Genomic DNA, 8045 nt, shown 5'->3' with positions numbered 1-8045 from the left:
ATGAAAATGTTGCATCCTACTTTACTAGCTATTGTATATAATTGTCAAATGAATCCTCATTGATGCTTGCAATTTGCAATTATTTGCTTGAAATTATACTTGACACTTTCATAGTAAATTCCGGAGAGTTTTGAACGAACTGCGACAACTTCAGACTTCAGACCCTCGTTAAATACTACATATGGTGATACATAGTAGTATATACAATTGTAGAATACGGTGCTACATAGTATTGCATATATTTGTAGAATACGGTGCTGCATGGTAGTGAATACATTTGTAGAAAACGGTGCTGCATAGTAGTGAATATATTTGTAGAATACGGTGCTACATAGTAGTGAATACATTTGTAGAATACGGTGCTACTTAGTAGTGAATACATTTGTAGAATACGGTGCTACATAGTAGTGAATACATTTGTAGAATACGGTGCTGCATAGTAGTGAATACATTTGATGAATACGGTGCTACTAGTAGTGAATACATTTGTTGAATACATTTGTAGAATACGGTGCTACATAGTAGTGAATACATTTGTAGAATACGGTGCTACATGGAAGGGAATACATTTAAACTTTTAGATTTCTTATAAATTGCGAACCTTGAAAACTCGTTGCGAATTACTGATTTAATTTCAAACTGTCCCCTGAAAGTAGTTTTGAGATGTTTTTAACATTATATTATTCGTAGGTTGGCGCAAATGTTTTTTAATTTTGGATTTATTCTAATAAGATTCTTGAAATTAATTTTCATTGCTGTGATGCTACCGAATAAGGTGTTCCAATTTATTCAAGTGTCAGCCTATCAAGAGTGAATTATTATAAGTTTTCGTTTCTTTTTCAACGGTAATTTGCATTCTCTAAGCTCACGATTATTATTGTGCAAACCGGTAAAGCAGGTTGAGTTACGCCGAATGACGCAATTCGTTTAGACTTCATTGCAATGACGCTAGTTGAATGCATTTCATTATGTTATCGTTATTTATATTTAATTCATTTCTGTTGATCGAACACATTTCCAATAAATCGTTGATCGTTGATCGAACACATTTCTGTGCGATACGCATTCATCTGAAAATTTTAAGCGAGTTTTTAAATTATAAATTGTGATTGCCACACTATGCAAGAGGTCTCAGATATTTACAGGACTTTATTTCATCACAAAATTTTTCAAAATATTGATCAATGTATTTACAAAAATCGACACCAAAAGATACGTACAGGGGATGCGTTGAAATCGGAAGTCAAGAAAATTTCGAAGGAGTCTGAAAATTCAATATCAAAGTTCATTATAAGAATGCTTTTTGCAACAAATCACTAATTAATCACTATTTATTCGTCAATTTCACAGGATACTTCGACTTTACACGCTCTTGTACCGTGGCCATGCCACGCATACTACGTAGTTCACGTCTCACTCACGGACTCTCATGCCCAAATCAGCACTGAATTTCAACAAGTAGTTACTCCTCAATCAAGAAGTTCATTTATTTATTGAAAATAAAATGATTAATATTCAATTTAAAATCAATTTTAAACCCATATCATCTAATATTTAGAGTATATCTAAGGACATATATATCTTTTTATACATTTGTTTCGAAAGCATTTTTCATTCACGAATGTGGCAACTTATGTACAGCTGAAGCAAGTTATATGCAGCTCAGATTGCCTTGTAAATAATTGTTTTCGATATTATAGCTAATAAATCATGGTTATTATCAATGTGCATCTCCGTCACTGCAGGATTTCCCAAAGTTTTGCAGAAATGAGTGAAACTTGACTTGAGGAATTGGATTGAAAAAATCTATATATTTCCAATATATCTTTATTGACCGTCCTCACGTTAAATCCGTCGACGATTTTATCGCAGTCTTGAAATGAAGATACGATTAAATTAATGAGTACGCACGTTCTCCTATGAACGATGTTTAAAAAAAGCTGTTGCACATCTCTTCATTAATTAAATATGCACGACTGCGGCTGATCTTGCACATCTCTAAATTATACATACACGACGGCGGCTGCTCATTGCCATCACATCTTCCGCACATCTGAGGAGTGAAGAGAGAACAAGTTAGGCTTGATTCACACCACACTGGCAGGCACGTGCCAGGCATATGACAGTCACGGTCCGTATCCTCACAGGTGCATTCACATGTTCATTGTTCGGTTATGTCACTTCAGTTCATTTCGTATCATTTTTACATTTCAGTTCCATTCGTGCCATGCCAGTCACTTCCCAGCCAAAATATCTTTGCAATGGCAGGTGCCTTGCACAGCTGGTGTGAAAGCTTATACAGAAATGAAGTAAAGAATATTGAACTGGACCTAAGTCGCACGTGTCAAACAAGCCTTAGTAGTTAGTTGAACGTGACTGCTAATTCGATCTACTTGCTCAAGACTTTGAAAATTATCGAACTGACACATTAATAACGTTCAAAAATAATATATCAAGACAAATAGTTGGAAAATATTTTCATAGATGTTTACATTTCTCAGCTTATACTTACATTCACAGACGGCGGCAAAAAATTCCAAGTCATTATTGAAATGCTTGTCCTTGATCATTTCATAAACTATCGAATCACATAAACGTGATCCAGAGGGCTCTTGCTTCACCAGGTACCGCCGCCTCGCATTTATCAACCAATTATCTACCTGGAGAGCAAGCAAACTTCAATAAATTTCTATCCGTAAGCATAAATACCTTGAATCTCATAATAATTTTAGGAAATGATGCTTAAAGATATTAAGCGTCCAGTTGAAATATCAAACATATTTACAAAGTCTTACAGGTTTTATTAATTTCATAAAGTGTTCGATGATTAGGGATACTACGACTTTATTTGGCCGCTACTAAATTTGTAAGGTTGTTTAAATTCCTACAGATAATGAATCGTAACTTCGATCTCACCTGCTTCGTGGTGATTCCCGCCTCTTGAGCAAGGTTGTTCTTCTCTTGAACGGTTGCGTAACGATCATAATTTTCCGAAAACCATTTCTTCAAAATTAACCTGGCTTCTTTACTTAAATTTCTGTTTTGCTTAGCGGCTTCCTGTCCAACTGCAACAAAAAATAATGTCAGCTTGCACTGTTTCAATTATCGCCACCTCACACACACAAGATTTTCTGTCATTTTGTAATTTAATATGACCTTGATATAGAAAAAATGACAGCAAAATTATCTTATAAAAACAATAATATGGAGGACGCAGTGTAAAGGGAAACTACTACATCTAAACCTTTCAAGGTCTCTGCCAGCGGGCCCTATGGCTCGTGGACGATTGAAACGACTAAGGATGAAGTTCAGGCCAGTATTAAGGGAAGAGACTTTCAAATACTACTTCAACACTTGCACAATACAATAACACTTAAGAGGTCCGGGTGACTCAGAACGATAACTCAACAATGATGGGCACAACAATGGTAAAGATGAAGTCGCACCCTACTAGAGTCAGACTTCATGGGAAGACAGTTCGGCTAGCACATTTTTCTTTGCAGTCGCCTTTCGAAGAGTGTGGCGGCTTGTAACCTAGTACACAAAACAAGACAATATCTGGCCGGCTACAGCAGCACGAGTTCTTGCTGCTTATTCTCAGTACGAAGATATTTGTTCAAGATGTGCAGAACAATAGGAGAAAATTTTTGGTAAATACAACCTGAGAATATTGCATTTACATTTGATCGAAACTATAGTTATACATAAATCTGTTGAAGAAACGAATAATAATTTAGTTTTTATTAAACACTACATCCAATATAAAACAAACTATAAATCCTAAGATGAATGGAGAAATTTTTCATACGTGAACTAAAATCAGGAAAATTTCACAATTGCACTTCTCAATTAAAAAAAACATCATTCATCACAGTTGAGCTTCACGCTCCTGTCTGAGTTCGACGTTATATTTGATTGGATTCGAACAAACTTTTCATGTATTGAAATGTACGACTTAATATAGTTGAGCACAAATTTCATTGTGATGCATCCTCCGACTATTAAATTTCGAAAATTGTCCAAATTCTCCGAAATTTACGTATGTTTGACGAGCCAAGAAGGACAATGAAGAATAAATTATCAAACTAATGGTTAAATTAACTGCCTCTGCAATGAAGCAAACTCAACTCACCTGTCTGAGGTGTCTGAGAGGCGTTCTGCAGGTGCGAGGCCATTTTGTTAATTACTGGTTTTTCAGTGAGGCTCAAGTGCGGCAAAACTGTACAGGGGAACAAAAATCTGTAACAAAAATATATGTTCACTAAAATGTCTAATACTATTGTCTAAAGAATTAGGTGACTAACAATTTCCACTAAACTACGATGCACAAGTGACAATTTGAATGCAATAATTATGCGTCCTTTCTTTCAGCTGTATTCATTGTAAAGTAAACGTAATTAGGCAAGTCAGAGTTATGACACAGGTGAACAACATATATATGGGGTCAATTGAGAGATGAACGAGTTTTAAACATTTATATTGACCATTAATTGCCCCAGTGATCACGCACGCCACGTGGACACCCAACACATGCGCTTCACCTCTGAACCCAACACGTGCGCTTCACCTCTGAACCCAACACATGCCCTTCTCGTCTGAACCCAACACGTGCGCTTCACGTCTGAGTGCTCAGCCTAGCGATGCTCACCTGACGAGAGCGGATGTAGACTGTAACCTGGTCCCGCGCCCACGGGCTTATATAGGCGCCGTCGAACAAAGAAAAGTCTGTATGCCTTTCGGCTCGTGTTGAGATCTCCTAAGAAAAAAATAACCATTTGTTTAGGAAGGCCAAAGAACAAAGAAATTAGGGAATTCAGTTTACGGAATAGATATTTGTGCCAAGAGTCGCCGTTGAAAAGACTTCTGTTGAAACAGAAGCAGAAGTTTATACAAATTAAAAATTAGAATTTCGATCGGAGTAAGCTATCCATGGAATCTACAAATTTCGCATTTATTAAGAATTAAAGTTGTTGTTAAGCAGGACAAATAACTCATTTATGATGTGAGTTATAAAAGATTTTCAATCATGACCATTGCATGAGGTATAGAAGTCAAACCACAAGACTATACGTTGAACATTATCCTTTATTTTTGACTTAAATTTAAAGCTTTGTCCTTAGCATTTCTTTCTTTCTTTCTTCTAAATGAATTCTTTACTTGCAAATTTTGTAATTCTTCGTAATCTTTTTTGTCTATGGTTTCTTGTTGCTAACTCATTCGTAGTTGAAAAAATTTGTTAAGGTAATGAATGCTCCATTAATTACTTTTTGAAAAGTGGTCAATTTTTTATGTGGGTACTGATATAAAAATTACCGCCAAAATCAATTCATCGTTCAATATGACTTTTTCACAAGAATGCATTTGCGCACAAAATAAATTTTTATAAATATAACTTTAGATTCCGTGACGCCAAATGATAAAATTCTATTTAGAAATATCATAACACATAATAAACAACATAACAAACAAATGCATAATAGCTGTTAGATTACCTTCAAGTGAATTTTAACTGTTAAATATGATGCAAGATGTTTCCACCTGCGTTCAATTAATGCTATTTCGTAATACCGTTGAAAAATTAAGTGAAAAGTCTCATGAAGGTGAAGTGAAGTTATTAAACTATAACAAATGAAGACTGAGGTTTATAAATCGTTTGCTATACCTTTGAATAATACTCCATTCCAAACAACCAATAAAGGGAAAATTAATCTCTTCTATATTTTTCTTGTATGAAAGGTTTTTTGTCCAGAGGAAGCATTGAAATTTCTCAGTCCAACGGTCAGAAAAGATGTGCAGCGTAGCAGATTCAAGCGCAAGCCAGATTTATCTCCTGAAAAAACTGTTCCCAGAGTTACACCTCCTGGTGTATTCTCTTAACAACAGCATGCAAGTTGCACGTGGTGGCCTGCTATAGTTCTTAATTTACAAATTCTTGTAATCTTCTTCAGAGGGAGGTCATGTAAACTCATGTCAGTTCCTCGTGCCGCGGTCAGCAGGGATCGTGACCACATTTGCGTGTATGAGCTTATTTTTGTAGATATGGTCGGAAAAGGTCTGGCTTCCACGGTGAAATCTTTACAAGGGATAGTCTTAAGTCAAAAACCTTAAATAATTAAACTAAAAAATCCAAGGCGTTTCTAATTAGGCAATTGACCTGAATGAATGTTACCAACGTTCGTTCTTCAATAAATTGAGCTGCTTGGGTATATGTATTTCAAAAGAAATTATTATTGCATAATGTATATGCTATCAAAAGATTTTACTATTATATATGACTCACTTGGTAAGAAAAGAACCATCATAGCTTTGAAATTTAGTAATCACTTGCTATTTTAATTCTCTCGAGGCAGTCATTCGTGTAGATCTTCATTTTTGAAAAATGAAGTTCCTGCAAACCACAGTCGCCGCTTTAGCAGAGAATGAAAAAAATGAAAACACATTCATCACAGAAGATTTACATAAAATAATTTCTGATGAAGAGTACCGACTTTTCAATCCATATAAAAGATAATTTCGCCTCGCTCTCAGAAGTTTAAACAATAAATTTGGCCGCCGGAAACAACGATCAGGACGCCAGCGTTTAATACGGCGGCCGGGGTCGCCTGATTTGAGAACAATACGAGTGACCATAACTATGATAAGGGCAGCGATAAGGAGAGGGTACAATAACCTAGATATTTATGATGATAATAGCAATGAAGAAAATAGTCTTTAGGGTAACAATGAAAATATCATAAGCTATAACCATTCTAAGAAAATTTATATCAAAATATATATTGACAAGAAACAATTGGTCTTAACAATGCAAGAAAAAGAATAAAATGAGAATAATAATAATTTCAAGATAGTATTAGCCAAATTATCAATGCTCTTTTTTAATTACACTGTTATTTCTCTTTCATAAAAGTTCTTTCGACTACGTAAAATGACGCTTAGTATGGGTTAAAGCATTTCCAGGCACGTATTGTGTTCCAGCTATCGTTTGAACTGTCTCAACTACTTACAAGTAGTTTCACCTACATTAGAGCTGTTTGAGCTGCATTAGAGATCTTTCAGCTAAATTAGAGCTGTTTCAGCGACATTAGAGCTGTTTGAGCTGCATTAGAGATCTTTCAGCTACATTAGAGCTATTTCAGCTACATTAGAGCTGTTTCAGCGACATTAGAGCTGTTTCAGTTATATTAGAGAGGTTTCAGCTACATTAGAGTGGGTCCAACTGCATTTCAGCTGTTTCAGCTGCACGTAAGTTGCTTCACCTGCACGGGCGCTGCCTCGAGCCTGTGATAATACGGCTTCCATTTAAATGTGTGCAGGAATGAATCAATCAATGTGATTGAAACACAAATGAACACTAAACAAATTAACAATTTATGAAACAATTTTACGGAAGCATTTATTATTATGTGTTGTTAAATAATCTATTCGAGTCTGGCAACCAAATATGACGTACATTAGATCAATGCATTTTTGTTGAATGTGAGTAAAATAAATGTATTTTTGCAACACTTCTGTTTGAATTCACTTCTTGTTGTTTGTTTGTTTGCCTGTCTGCTACAAATCTTATAATCGATATTTAACACACTTCTACCTTTCCCATCAATCTGAAATTTCGCACACTGGCGTAAAGTTGGAGACAATGCATGAATCAATCGACAGAATATGTCATTTTAAATTGAAATTATTTTTTAATTAAAAAAATTGAGAAAAAATAATTTTGTCTTTTACAAATCTTATAATCGATATTCAACACACTTCTACCTGTCCAATCGATCTGAAATTTTTCCGCACTTGGGTAAAGTCGGAGGCAATGCATGAATCAATTGCCAAAACGAATAATTTTGAAAAAATTCAATTTTTACAATTCTAGAAATAAAATTTACAAACGAATTTTTGTAATATTTGATAATAAAATTAGAAATTAAATGTACGTGTGTGACATCAAAGACACTGGATTCTTTAGAAGTGTTTTCTTTTAAAAAGTAATTTGATAACGCATATTATTATTACAGCACTTCTCTTTAAATTCACTTCTTGTTTGTTTGTAT

Source organism: Hyalella azteca, unplaced genomic scaffold (assembly GCF_000764305.2).
Source record: "Hyalella azteca isolate HAZT.00-mixed unplaced genomic scaffold, Hazt_2.0.2 contig16323, whole genome shotgun sequence".
Taxonomy (NCBI): Eukaryota; Metazoa; Arthropoda; class Malacostraca; order Amphipoda; family Hyalellidae; genus Hyalella; species Hyalella azteca.
This window is presented reverse-complemented; position numbering follows the sequence as displayed.